Here is a 14,527-nt window from a genome sequence, read left to right as displayed (position 1 = left end):
GTAAGCAGTGAATTTATCTCCTATGCATGTTACATCTTAAAATACAAACAAAAAAAGAGATGTGCACACACAGGTTGGCAGAGTTATTTACGTTAATTGACCTACATTATCTGGGATGTCAAAGTTAGGGGGAGTGATATGCAGAGTTACTGATATGTTCACAACTTTCGTTTTTAACTATATCTGTGATCATCATGGAGCACAAGGTTCTTTTGTAAATCTGGCTCACAATCATTTCAACTGGGAGCAATATAATGTATTAGGGTTAAAGTAGGCTTCATAGAGTATTTGGTTTGAAGTCTTACCTCTGAATGAAGGTATCACTGCTTTCCCATATTTTTCATAAGACTTCTGAACTATGGCATATTAACTAACAAAAACGAATGAATGTGGAAAAGGAACACGATTGGCAAAGCGCTATTTAACATCAGAGAAAATCCGGAATTCAGCATTCCTGAAGTGCAAAGGCTTCTTTCAGCCAAACATAACCATAAGGTCGTCATACCAGAAACATATGTCTCTCATGGAACTTAAACTAGGCCAGGCCTTGCTAAAGAGTAATCTGTTCTCAGGGCTGGAAATACTCAGTCCCCTGTATGCCCATCTACAAACATGAAGCAGAGTAATCTGCTTCCTGTCCATATATAGAGCTCTGATCTTCTGTCTAAACCAAATATTTCTAGACTGCACAAGAGTGTGCTAGGGCAAGGCATGGGGGCACTATGAACACGACTAGATATGTATGAGAGAAGGGGAGTGTTGTCTTTTAACATTAAGCGTAGACTGACTGGTGCTAATAACATAGATGGCCTTTTCAAAGCCAGGGTGACGTAGAGGAGAGGAAAGCCTTTCCTTTTCATGTCTCCACCTAGTATCATCTTTCTAGCTGCTCTCACTTTTATTGCCTTGTTGGTTAATTTAAACAACTTGCCTGTATTTAAGTTAATGGCTAATTCATTGAACCAGAATGAAACTATTCTGCACAAGGCATAAATTGGTGCCTTAGAGCTTTTCTATTACAATAAAATTTATCTTTAAATTTAAACCTCTCCCTTGATTAAAATCTTCAGACATTAATAACAATAAACGAAAGGCGGCTCTGTGTCATTCTTGTCTAAAAGCATTCCACTTCACTAAATCCTCCTGAGCACATAAATTGACTGAACGCTGAACCACTGTAGTATCAGCAAATGTAAGGGGTGGATCAATACTACCATTAAACAACTTACCCTCAGGACTTCAAGGACAGTGGTCCCAGAGTCATTCCCCAGATTTATTCTTAAGGCTCAGCATTAGAAGTTATTTGGAAATAGAGGCTCTGAAAGTTGTCCACACATTTGTCTACAGCTTCATTTTTCTTGAAGTTTACAAAGAGCTGATGATACCCTTACTGATCTATTTAAAAAAAAAAATTTGAATCCATCTTCATTGTATGAATTTAACAAAGTGTAGGCCTGTTGTATTTCTTCTGTGGTATATTTAATTATATATGATTTCAGTGGTAGGCTTAATTCTGTAAAGACTGGAGGATCACAGACAGGGTGTTTGTACTATGTTTGGCAGGGGACAATTCAGGGAAAGGATTAATTTTAATTTTAATGCCTTCAGAATATTAACTATTTGCAGGGTATAAGTTGAAACACTATGTTTCCGAGAAGTTAAAAGGACTGAGAGGAAGAAGTAATAATTTTGAATCTTTGCAGCGGTAAAAGTTACTTTTTGATTGGTACTGATTTGCCTTTTTAGTTTCACAGGCTATTGCTGGTTGAGATGTAAAGCTGCTCTCAACCACAAAGGAGCTGCTTGAGCTTCTGACAACATATATAAATGGCATTACTAAAAAATACCATAGGTACCAGTTGAAGTAACATGATTGAATGTTCACTGAAGAATTAACTAAGGATTCATGGCAACATATGTATTTTAGTAATGCATTTTAATTTTCAGCCCCTTGAAGAGAAATTGTCAATTTAATGCACTGAATAAATTAAAACAAAACAAACCACTCATCACCAAATTAAAAAAAATGGGCCAAATTAATCTCTTGGATAAATCATTTATATTATTATACCTATTATGAGTTTGGTCCAACATTTTTAACCTGCCAGAAATATTGATTGCATTGTCCCATATTTTTAACAAGAGTTAAACAGGAAATGTGGGAGATGAGATGGTCTACCAATAATTTAGTAGGTAAACAATCATTCTGGCCTGCAGAAGTCTCACTTGGCCAACCAACCCTTTAAGGGAAGGCAGTCTATGTAACAGTTCAATAAGGCTGTGAATTACTTTTTACACTTTTAGTGAGGATTTTATGCCTCTGAAAAATTAAGAAAAGAATTGGATATGGTGTGTTTCATTTTTCTTTCAGAGAGTTGTCATGTCTCGAAGTTTGGTGAACTCTGTCTTCAGGCCTCAGATCTCAGTATCTTAAAAACCCTTTTTTTTCCCCTAACTATATTTAAATTCAAGATTAATGGCTGCCCTTGGTTGCTTTCTAAATCCTCCTCCTGTGGGTGAACTGCTTAGAATAGAGAAATAGCTTGCTGACTGAGTTTAAAAAAAAAAAAGCCTTGAGGTGCAGGGTCCTGGAAATAATTATCAAGATAGGCCACAGAATTCTCTTCCTATCTTCTTCAGACAGCTTTTTCCCATCTGTCTATACTAGACTCCAGAAAGAGACAATTCAGCACATATTATGCCAATAAATGGATCAGAGTTTTAGAGCTTGTTTCCATTGCAGGACAGGTCTTAGAAAAATGTGCACAATTTTATTTTAGAGCTTCTCTAAAGTCAGAAACACTCAGGCTTGTTTTGATCTGAAACCCATCCAGGATTTCATTCTAGGATGGTTCATACCATGAAAAATTTAAAAACCTCTGTCCTCTCATTTTCATGTGGTCATTTGGCTTAATTCTTCAGTTTTCTATAATCACTTACAAGAACCTTAATTGGAATGCAGTACATTGGACCTTTTTTGTAGTGTGGGGATCATTCTGGTTTTAACATTACTTAAATTATAATTATAATTCCCTTTTATTATATTCTGAGGCTCTAGTTTATAATCATTCACGCTTTCAGTCAATTAACTACAAGATGATGAATTGGATTTGAAGTTCATTATTTGTGACATCTGACAGGATCTTGTCCATTTACAGGCAGACTGTTTTTACAGCATAGTGAGTCTGGAAGATATAAAACACATTGGTCCGTTACAGAAATTATGCACTTTCAGTTGTTAGGACTAACAGCATCGGGTACATCTTTTCTGTGGGGTTGTGCTGCTTTTCCCACAAGTTAAATCTAATTTTATTTCTTAAAAGGCAGTGTATTTAACATGATATTCAGTCTATGGTGCAAAACAGGGAAATACTGACTCTTTCATTGCTACAGTTTTCTTTAAAGTTTTATCACTTGCTGCTGCTGTTTTCCCAAGTCATGCCAAAGCGGGAAAATGGTAGTTTCAACTAAAGATAAAATGTATGACCAGCTTGAACCTGTCAGGGATTAGAAATACAAAGGGCACAGTAATATAGATTATTTATTTTAGATTTTACTTATAGTGCTCATTAGAAGATGCTAGTATTTAGAAAAGATTACTTTAATGATACTATCTTATCAGTAGGTCTAATCATGGAGAAAAGGACTTGTAGAAGACATAATCAACAATCTAATAATAATAGTCATTCTGATCATTCCTATTGTAGACAAGATGCTAACATGCTCTAATTTGTTCAACAATACACAATTCTCACTGTAGAAGGTAGTCTTGTGAAGAATCTGAGTATGTTCATGTATGCCAGGAAATTAGGTGTTCTCCTAGGGCAACATCTGTATTTCACTGTATTACACTGATTTAATTGAATAATTTAATTGAAGCCAATGTATTTGGTCCTTGATATCACATCCACTAGCAGGAGTTGTTTCTCTGTCAGTTCCAGATGGGCACAGAAGAACAAAACAACCTCTTTCTCCCTAACTCATAAATGAGTTGAATATTTAACCCAGTTTTGTTCAACAGCATCTTCATACTTTTTCCTGGTGTTTTCACTTATTTCTGATTTTTTAAACAGTCTTCTTTATAGGACTTGTTTCATTTTATGAACATCGTCAGGTGTTCTTACAGTGAACTAGCTCATATTTTAAGTGATCTGTCAGAAAAATACTTCGGAGGTTCAATGTTTGTTTTTGTAAGCAATGTCTTGGTTTTGAAGCTTTTCGTTGTTTAAAACAGCAGTATTCTCCTATGAACAGTGCTTTCCAAAGTAGGCAAAGGGAGAAGAAGGTACTAGAGTACACTGCATTGTAAACAATCTTTTGTTGCCTGTAGTACCCATAGCCTGAATTGTAAATAGGAAAGTGATATGAGTATGGAGAGGAGAATGGGCCTTCACTGTTTGCAAGCACATCCCTCGCAAGGTGTGGACTAAGGTGTAGAGCTGTGCAGATGCACTGACATTGGCACAGGTGAGAGTTTGCTTATGCCAGAATGCAGGCAGGTTTTAAGATGTATGGGGGGAGGTCAGTCCTCAGAATCATGGCTTTAAGAGGGCTAGACCAGTACTTAAAGTTTGGGAAAGCTGTATGTAGGAAGAAGAAAGTAGGTCCCTTTCTTACTGCGACATTTCAGATTAGCTTGATTGACAGAAGGAAATGAAGACACTGAGCATACATTTCAGGAAATTAGGCCCTGATAATATACAGGGCATGTCATCATTACTTTGTGGTTACATGATGTTTACTCTGCAGTTGAGTATTTACATTGCTGTTGTATTTGTAGCCTGCAAAACAAAGAGACACCAAGAGATCTGGTTGTCTGAGCCTTTATGTAAGCACTCCTTGTGAGTCCAACATACTGCTTTTTAGCACGAGATAAATTAAAAATGCTGGAGCTTAAGTAAAGTAGCTTTATATCCAGGAAATGACTAGCGTTAAGAGCCTTTCAATTAAATGGAGTGTATCTGGATTTGACAGATTTAAATGAAGCTCTTATTGTTATTGATTGGGTCTTTTTTTTTTGAGACATTACAAGTAAGATAATTGCAACATACTATAGTAGCTATCACCTTTATCGAAATCTGTACAGACTACAGCATCTGTGCATTTGGAGAAATTAGATGTAAAAAATGCTTAGTTTTATACCTCCATCATAATGAGGAATATGTTAAAATGTTGAATTTATCTGTTTACGTGTAATATAACCTCTTTCTATTCCTTTAGTGCTAATAACTAAAGCTTGCTATATGATGAGAAAAAACTCAAACAAACTGATATATATATGCGTGTGGATAATTAGGCTGACTTTACTCCACTGCTGTTTGAGGGGTTGTATTGTTCATAATTTGTGAGTACTGTCTCAGATAACCACCAAATACTTGTGGAAATGTCCACAAAGCAGGAAAGTCTTATGAATTTTAGCAAAGCTTTGATCAAAAATTCATAGCAGAGGGTATGTTGCTCAATATTTGCTTGTTCAAAGATTTTTCAGTCCTCCAATCACAGAGGAGAAAAATACCACAAATAATGAAAATCAAATAGCTGAAACAAATAATTTCCAAAGAACCGATAGGCTGAAAGTTGTTCGGCAAAATATTTATGAATAGTTAATACATTTTAAGGTAATCATCGTTGGTTCGTAGATACTTTGCCAACCCAGAAAAGGATTAATTCACAAGGACTGTTATAGATTCTTAGATTTTACAGTCAGAAGGGATTGGTATAATCATCTAGTGTGGTTACCTGTGTATCATAGCCCATAAAATCTCATCCAGTAATTACTGCATCAAACACATTACTTCTCTTTCAGCTATAGTATATTGTTTAGAAAGACATCGAGTCTTGGTTTGAAGACTCCTGGAGATGGAGAATTCACCACATCCCTACGTAAATTGTTCTAATGCTTGATTACCCTCGTGTTTAAAAAATTGCGCATTGTATCTATTGTGAATTTGTCTAATTTCACCTTCCAACCACTGGATCTCACTATGCCACCTTCCAATAGATTAAAGAGCTATCTACTATTAAGAGCTGTCTACTGTCAGTTATTTTTAGGCCATGATCGAGTCACCTCTAAACCTTCTTTTGGATAAACTAAATATATTGTGCTCACGACAACCATGTACAGTGGGTCCTTTGTCCCACAGGACAGAAGGAAAGAAGTCATTATCCCTAAAAGGGCTCCATCTGCAATGGGTGGAAGGGAAAGTTTTAGGTTTGCCAACTTTCTAATCACACAAAACCGAACACTCTAGTCCTGCCCCTTCCCTGAGGCCCTTCTCCACCCCTACTCACTACATTTTCCCCTCCCTTGGTGGCTCGCTCTCCCCCACCCTCACTCACGTTCCCTGGGCTGGAGCAGGGAGTTTGGGTGCAGGAGACGGTGAGGGCTCCAGCTGGGGGGTGCGGGCTCTGGGGTGGGGCTGGGGTTGAAGGGTTTGTGTTGCACGAGGGGGCTGCAGGTTGAAGCAGGGGGTTGGGGTGCTGGAGGGAGTATGGGCTCTGGACTGGGGGTGCAGGCTCTGGGGTAGGGCCAGGGATGAGAGGTTTGGGGTGCAGGAGGGGGTTCCAGGTTTGAGGGGAACTCAGGGCTGGCGCAGGGGGTTGGGTCGCAGGCTTACCTCTGGTGGTTCCCGGGCAGTGGGGCTAAGGCAGGCTCCCTGCCTGTCCTGGCACCGTGCTGCGTCCTGGAAATGGCCAGCAGGTCTGGCTCCTAGGTGGGGGGGCCAGGAGGTTCTGCATGCCGCTCTCGCCTACAGCCACTCCCCCCCACCCCCCGCGCCGCCACTTGGGAGTGCGGAGTTGGTGCTCAGGGCAGGGGTAGCGCACGGAGCCCCATGGCTCCTCACCTAGGAGCTGGACCTGCTGGCCACTTCCGGGGCACAGCACAGTGCCAGGACAGGTAGGGACTAACCTGCCTTAGACTTGCAGCACTGCGGACTGGACTTTTAAGGGCCTGTTGGCAGTGCTGACTGGAGCCGCCAGGGTCCCTTTTCGACTGGGCATTCCAGTCGAAAACCAGACACCTAGCAACCTTAGAAGGTTTACTTGGATGAGGCAAGAACGAACAGTAAATGACCTGACCAGGAGGTGAGGCACTGCCCTTACAGGTGACCGGAGAGGAGAGGGAGAAAGGTATTTATACCCCAGGGAGTTCCAGAGAAGTTCTCTCGCCCTCTCTCCACTTCTAGGCAGATTGCAGCAACAGCTCCAGGTGTCTCCACATGCTCACTGCAGCAGTGCAGTAAGATCAGGAGGGAGAAGGAGAATCCCCCCTCCCAGCATGCAAGTGTAGTTAGCAAGCATGTGGAAGGAGGGGAAACCCCCCACCCCTCAGGCAGTATGGGGAGGTGTAGAGCCAGAGTCCCAGAGGCACTGGAGGAGGCCAGAATCACCCCAGGATCACAAGAAAAAGAACGGAAAGCAGCAGCAGTTGGAGGCAGTGACAGGACACAAAGAAGTGTAGCTGTTTTCCCCCTGGCAGAGATTTTTTTTCTTGGCTGGGGGAGGGCCAATGGACCCCTTAGTGGGTTGAGGACATAGCTGTTGAGGACATAGGGTTGAGCTCCCTCCTCTCTACGCCACCCTGTTTGGCCCACCAGTTCACTGCTGGGCCTCAGGGGTTGGACAGCTCTGAGTCGGCATGGGTGGAGGAGTGGTTTACAGGGGCAAGGGAATGGGTCAAGGAGGGACATGCTCTGGGATCAGTTGATGCCCCTTGTACACCATTTGGTGGCCTGGGAGCAGGCATTGCATGTGATTATTTTTCACCTGGGTCTGAACAATTTAGGAAAGTGTGAAGGGATCAACTTGGTGATTTGAGTTAAGAGGGATCTGGGGCAGATGTAGGATTTTTTTTCCCAGGATGACAATTGTTTGGTCTGAAATGTTGGAATGGAGGGTATGGCAGGTATCATGAAGGCCAGGGGGTATGTGAGGTGGATAAATTCATGTGTGACCAAGGAAGATTAATTACGCATCTGCACACGTCTTCTGGTTGGGTACCTGACTTATTCAGGGATACACCTGTCCGACTGGGGAGCAGATATATTTTTGTCCCTGTCAAGGCTGATTCCCCATTCTGGCACTTTGAGTGCAGAAGGTGGGGGCCCGCAAGTATTCTAAAAATTAATACTGGCTGCTCCAGGCTTGTATTAAACTCCCAAGGTTACGGCTTCTCTCTGACCTTGGATGGATAGATGCTGCCACCACCCAAATGCAAAAAACACCTTTGAACCCAGGAAGGCGCACTTGGGAATTCCTCCCTGTGGCATACCCTCACGCCCTTTCACCACACCCTCAGGGGAAGAGCTGAGAAAGAAAACAAAGGAAATCAGCTGTTGCCACCACCTAATTAAACAACATATGCACAAACCTCTTAGGACACAACAACCCCAATCCTGTTCTTAAAAAAGGTAAATTTTATTAAAAACAAAAAGAAAGAAAATACATCTGGAACTTAGGCTATTGCTAGATGTTAAAAGATCAAGTATAATAATTAAGCATAAAGAATGGTTTTCTTGAGGTCCAGCTTAATGGTTACAAGCAAACCAAAACAAAAGCATTTGGGGGCTAGCACAGAGAAGTCTACAAGCCATAAAGAAATACAAGAGATAAACCTAATTGCATCTTCCTAGACATTTCCTGATCTACTTACATATCTGGGGTTTCAAATGAGTAGTTTCTAGGTATGATTTAATGATTTTTCATACCTGGCTTAAAGCTTCTTAGAGCATTGCTGCTCTGTCTCTCCTCCATGGGAGAACAACCACAGACAGACAAAAGGAGAATCTTGTTTCAATTTTAAAAAGTTTCTAGCCTTCCCATTGGCTCTTTTGGCTAGGTGCCCACTCACTTCCTTTTACCTATGCATGCAGTCAGACTTTTTAACCCTTTACAGGTAAAGCAAGTAGAGAACAGCTATCAAGAGGGATTTTATAGCTAACTGGCTGGCTGGGTGTCCATAAAAGGGAGCTACCTCCATCCCCTTCATTTATCACAGTCCCGTATTAAGGAAGGAATTAGTAAGTACCTAGGAACATGATGGATGTGTGGGAGGAGGCAGCCAAGGTAATTGCTGGTACCTCCTTGTGGCAGATGTCCAGTGCAGGTACTCATTAGAGAAGCAATATGGCATCAGAAAAAATCGACTGGAAGGAGGTTTAGAGCAGCGTTTCCCAAACTTTTTTGGCCACGGAACACTTTTTAGCCTATAACGAAACACTTATAATATTATTTTGTATTCGTTTGGTTTTCAAATAAAAAATTGCATTATTTATGCTCAAATGTATTTTATTTTATTGAACAAAGCAAAAATACAAATTTAAAGTAACTTGAAGTAACAATTTGTAACTGGAAAGCGTGTATAAAGTAGTAGAAAAATCAAGTGCAAGAGTCAAAATTAAATTCTAGATGCTTTCACAGAACACCTATTCACATCGTGTGGAACACCAGTGTTCCGCGGAACACAGTTTGGAAAACGCTGGTTTAGAGGAAAGCATCCCTTAAGGGAGCTAGGGAAGGGCGTTCAGGGCTACTAACGTGGTACATTGGGGACCCAATCCCCCTCCTTTTAAAGCCCCTTTAACCTTCATATGAGAGAGGTGAGGCGGCATTCCAGCAACGAGGTGGCTGGGACCAGGTTGGAAAGGGAGAGAGCTGATGCCATCCTCAGACAGAGGGAAATGATTAATGATCACTAAGGCTGTGAGTTTGTCACACAGGTTATGGAAGTCACGGATTCTGTGACTTTCCGTGACTGCTGCAGAGGCTGGTGCAACGGGCCCGGAGGCCACCTAAGCAGCTCGGGCAGCCCTTGGGCCAGCAGCACCGGCCACTGCTGGAGCAGTCAGGGCCACTACACCCTTTTTCCCCAGCAGCAGGAGTTTGGGTGTGGGAGGGGGCTCAGGGCTGAGGGTTGGGGCGCGGGAGGGGTTAAGGGCTCTGGGCAGCACTTATGTTGGGGGGCTTCCCAGAAGTGGCGACATGTTCCCAGCCAATGGGAGCTGCAGAGTCAGCACTTGAGGCAGGGGCAGCGCATGGAGCTAGGAGTTAAGGGAGGGACATGTCTTTGCTTCCAGGGAGCCACGAGGAGCCGTGTAGGGCGCCTGCCAGCCCCAACCCCTCCAGTGCCAGCAGGGGTCCCAGGCCGTGGGCCGCCACCCGCTCCCCCCACCCCCAAGCACCAGTGGGGGTCCAGGGCTGCTCCCCACCATACACTCACATCGTCCCCTGGACCATCCCACCCCCTCAGAGCACCTCTGCCTTCCCACTCTGGCCCCCTCCCCCACCAAGTTTTAGTCAGAGGTATATAGTACAAGTCATGGATAGGTCATGGGCCGTGAACTTTTGTTTACTGCCTGTGACCTGTCTATGACTTTTACTAAAAATACCCATGACTAAAATGTAGCCTTAATGATGACCTGCACTGTACAACTTATTGCCAGGTACTCTGATATTTTAGGTGAGTAAAGCTGTGGCCTAATTAAATCCCGTCCATAGCCTCCTGTCTTTCTTTCCTCATGGCTGGACAATGAGCCTCTTTAAGTCTTTCACTATAAAGGAGGCAATCCAGACCTCAAATCATTCTTGTAACTCTTTTCTGAACCCTCTCCCATTTCCAGTGAATAATTCAACTCCCACTGCAACTAACAGTATGGCTTCTCTCCTCCTTTTCCCTTGTTCCAATGGTTTCTCTCTCATGTGTAATGCTTTACATTAAGATTCCACAAAACTGGTTTAAGATCAGTTTAATCACGGATATTATATGTTACATAAATACCAACTGATTTAAAAAAAACACATTGTTGAAGAATAAAAGATGTGTGATTATTATGACTGGCAACTTGATGAATACACTTTTCATAATAAATTGATATTTCAGTAACACCGAGAAAAGACCTTTTGGTTTGAATACCGGTTTCTTATTAAAAACATATTAGTCTGTCAATAGCTGTGTAATGTACACACATTGTGGACAAGGCTATTATTCACAAGTTAATGTTTACAAAATCAGCTATTACTAGCATATGGACATGCAACATTTTGTGTTAATTCTAAATCAAATGTGTGTTTGGAAATCATAATTAAAGCATGTCCTTCTGTCATATTTGCACCTCAGTGTTACTGCTTATTCTGTTGTTCCCAATCCTGCATTCACCTAAAAAGAACAGAATAATGTATTTGTTGACAGTACTGTAAACCAAGTGAGAAAATGTTGGCTCTGCTACGCCCCTTGGGGGAAATTCTGAGTGCTTAAGTGGGACTTAAGGGATGCTTAGGCCCTGTGCTGCCCCTTTGCATCGGGTTGAATTTAGCCCTTGTGTGTAGAACACACTGACTTTTCGTATACAGTTGACTCTTACTGTGGAGTGGGTTTTTTTTCATGGCTGTGAGGTGAATAGGGTTGGTATGCTTTAGGAGATGGAGAGTTGGTGCGTCTGGATAGGTTTCCCCTAGAGGCATGGGGATGGTGTCTAAATAAGCTATGCTTCAATCTGTGCAACAGTTAGGCGGGTAGCGAGTTATACTGGGGACATAGTCTATGTAAAAATGCTCATGCTGCTGTTACCTTGTCCTCTCATCTCCATACATTTGTTTGTTGCATTTTATCATTGTGATGCTCCCTACCCAGGAGCCAGCTCAAATCAAAGGCACAGGCCCATTCACCTGTTAGACTAGAAGAAAGAGGGATTTATCACATTACCTGTACATGGCACATGCCTTACAATTACATTTGCCCTAAATGCTTGAAAACTAGTGAAATGCTAATGTTGTCTTCGCTCATCTGAAATTTGTTGATTTACATTCTACTTAGTTAGCCCTCGATCAAAAGGTGTGCTAGCATTAGGATGAGAATTTATTTAATATGTAAAACTGCACAAAAACTAATGAAGGATTGTTTCTGGCCATCTCTCTGTTCCTGTAAACTAATGAAAGATTGTCTGGGTGGCTGAAACCATATACATTATCTCTAAGTTGCCCATTAAATGAGATGAAAGCCTCAGAACTGTAAATAAAGAAACATGGTAATTTCAAAGCATGGGTCTTTGCGTTCAGCAATGGAAAATTCACAAACCCTGTGTGTGTTCTGAGAGCCCATACTGTGCTGAAAACTCTTGCCTGGCTGTTTTCAGCTATAAGGAGGAATCCTGGCCATGATTCTGCATCTCTGCACTGATGAATTCTGACGTGGAGAATTCTGAGCAAATGGACAGAGGTTCCACAAAGCCATTTTGAGTAACCCTGGAGACTTATGGAAACTAGCAGACATTACATCTCTGCTATCAATTTACAAACTTACAAATTCTGAGTCACCTATAATGTATTTTACCTGCTTTAACTTCTAAACAGCTCTCATTTCTTTTTCGTAGCTAATAAATCTTTAGTTTACTACAGAAAATGGCTGTCAGCATTGTTTTTGGCATGAGATCTGGAGCATCAACTGACCTGGAGTGAGTGACTGACCCTTTGGGGTTGGAAGAATCTAATGTGTGAATTTTGGTTTTTATAACCTTTCATCATAAAGTCCAGTTTGTCTGGATGGTAATGAGGGGTTGGAGAGCTGAAGGGGACTGTCCATGGCTCAGTGGTCAGACTAACATAGTAGTCCAGGAGTGCACATTTGTTACCAGCTTGGTGAAATCTAATTTAAAAATATAGCACCAGTTTGGGGTGTCTGCCCTGTTCTCTGACAGTCTGGCCTAAGACTGGCACTCTCAGCTATAAGCCATAACAGCATGACAATCATTAACCAGGATTGTAAATCATTGGCTGTCGGGCTGTCTTCCAGTCTCAGCTTCACAAAGATATTTCAGCTTTTGGTGGAGAGGCCAGGAAGTTGAAGGTGTCTCACCATTGACCCATCGTGCTCTCTCTCTCCCTACAGCCCCTCACTTCAAGAGCTGCAGCTGCTTCTTCGTGGCTTGGCCTTCCAGCCAGGCCACTGTAGTCCTCTGCTTCTAGGATATCAGAGACTTCCAACGTGAACAGTCTCAGGTAGTCCTCTCTCTGCCATCTGGTCCATGCCACTTCCCCAGTGGCTGGTAGGGGAACCCAAGCCTGCCCGCTACTCTGGGTTCCAGCTCAGGCCCTTTCATCAGCAGCCGAAGTCTGCCCTACTCTGTCCCTTGCTGCTTTCCCCTGAGCCTTTCCTATCTTTCTGGCTCTCCCCCTTCCCTGGGTTTGCCAGCCCAAACTCCCTCCTCCCAGAAACATTATTTTACTCTTTTTAGCCCCACTTCCTTCTCCCAGGGAGTGACTGCAAACTACTTCCCTTCAGCCCCATTTTGCTCTCAACTCCTGGGCTTTATACAGGCCCCCCTGTTCCTGTCCAGCTGAGCCTCATTTAATCAATCCCTGCTCCCTGGCTCCTCCTCCGGGTGCAACCTGGGGAGTTATTTGGCCTACGTCGCTACCTTGACCCCTTCAAGTCATGTGTGGGGTGGAATCCCCATCATGGCTTCTCTGACTTTCCTTCTTCCCTAACACAACCATTCATGGCCAGCCATTATTTGGCCAAGAGTGTAATTTACTTTTACATTAGCCACAAGATTCCAAATGTGATTTATGGGGGTCAGAAAGTCAAGCTAGCTTAGAAAACATTTCTCACCCCAAAAGGCATGTCCTTTACTTATTTGCATCATGAACACTAGATGACTCAACTCTTTCTTTAGTTTTTCTGTTAATTTTATCAGTTGATCCTTGAGTATGACACAGGTTGATTTATGGGGGCTCCCAGAGATTCCTTGTCATATTATTGTCTAATCGGTGACTTCTATGTTTCTCTTTAGGAACTTATGAATATTAATGAATGTGAATTTGTTCTACAGTAGTTACAATTACGCGTATTATTTGGGTATTTCAGCTGCTGAATGCAATGCATATGTATAGCATGAGGCCACAGAGCTGAAAAGAAATTGAGCATATTCTCCTTCCTCCCTTCAGAGTTTGAGAATGAAATCAGTAAAGTTTTGTTTCTTATAATTTACTGCTTATGATAAAATTGTTTCCCAGATTCCATTCCAGTCCATTCATTGTATTGTCTGGCTGTTATCTAGTTGGTAGATTCAGGATTTAAAGTAGAAAACCACATCACAAGAACGTGTTTATATCATTTAAACTAAATAACTCTAGATGTCCTATTTCCTAGGAGTAGACAGTAATTAAGGAACAAGGTACAAGTGGGGACGTAGCTACCTTGTTGGGTGCGTTTACTTCAGGGTGTTGTATAGCAGAGCACAGATATGAGCCCTTTCTTTTCTGAGTGGTGTGATTGCTTTAATTTAATTTCCAAACCTGCCCTTGTCTTGTAATTTCATTATAGCCATGTCTGTAGAACTCATGTGGTTTAAAGTGCTTCTGTTGATTTTGTTTATAGGGCAGAAAATAGAAGGAGAAATAGGGGTTTTTTTAATCTGGTTCAATATGTACTACATGCTTAAAATCTTTTATTTTAAATAAACTTTTCTTTGCTTCTTTTGCATTAAATTAAACTTCTATCTAGATGTCTGAATAATGGAGAAAATCCAGA

At 41.9% G+C, this 14,527-nt stretch overlaps 1 protein-coding gene across 1 annotated transcript in view; it reads left to right on the top strand.

Moving 5' to 3' along the window:
• Positions 1–14,527, top strand: part of PIEZO2 (piezo type mechanosensitive ion channel component 2) — a 454,253-nt gene that overhangs the window by 230,432 nt on the left and 209,294 nt on the right. The gene's annotated exons all lie outside the window — the stretch shown is intronic.

This window comes from Lepidochelys olivacea (assembly GCF_965140295.1).
Source record: "Lepidochelys olivacea isolate rLepOli2 genome assembly, chromosome: 2".
NCBI lineage: Eukaryota > Metazoa > Chordata > Testudines > Cheloniidae > Lepidochelys > Lepidochelys olivacea.
This window is presented reverse-complemented; position numbering and strand designations above follow the sequence as displayed.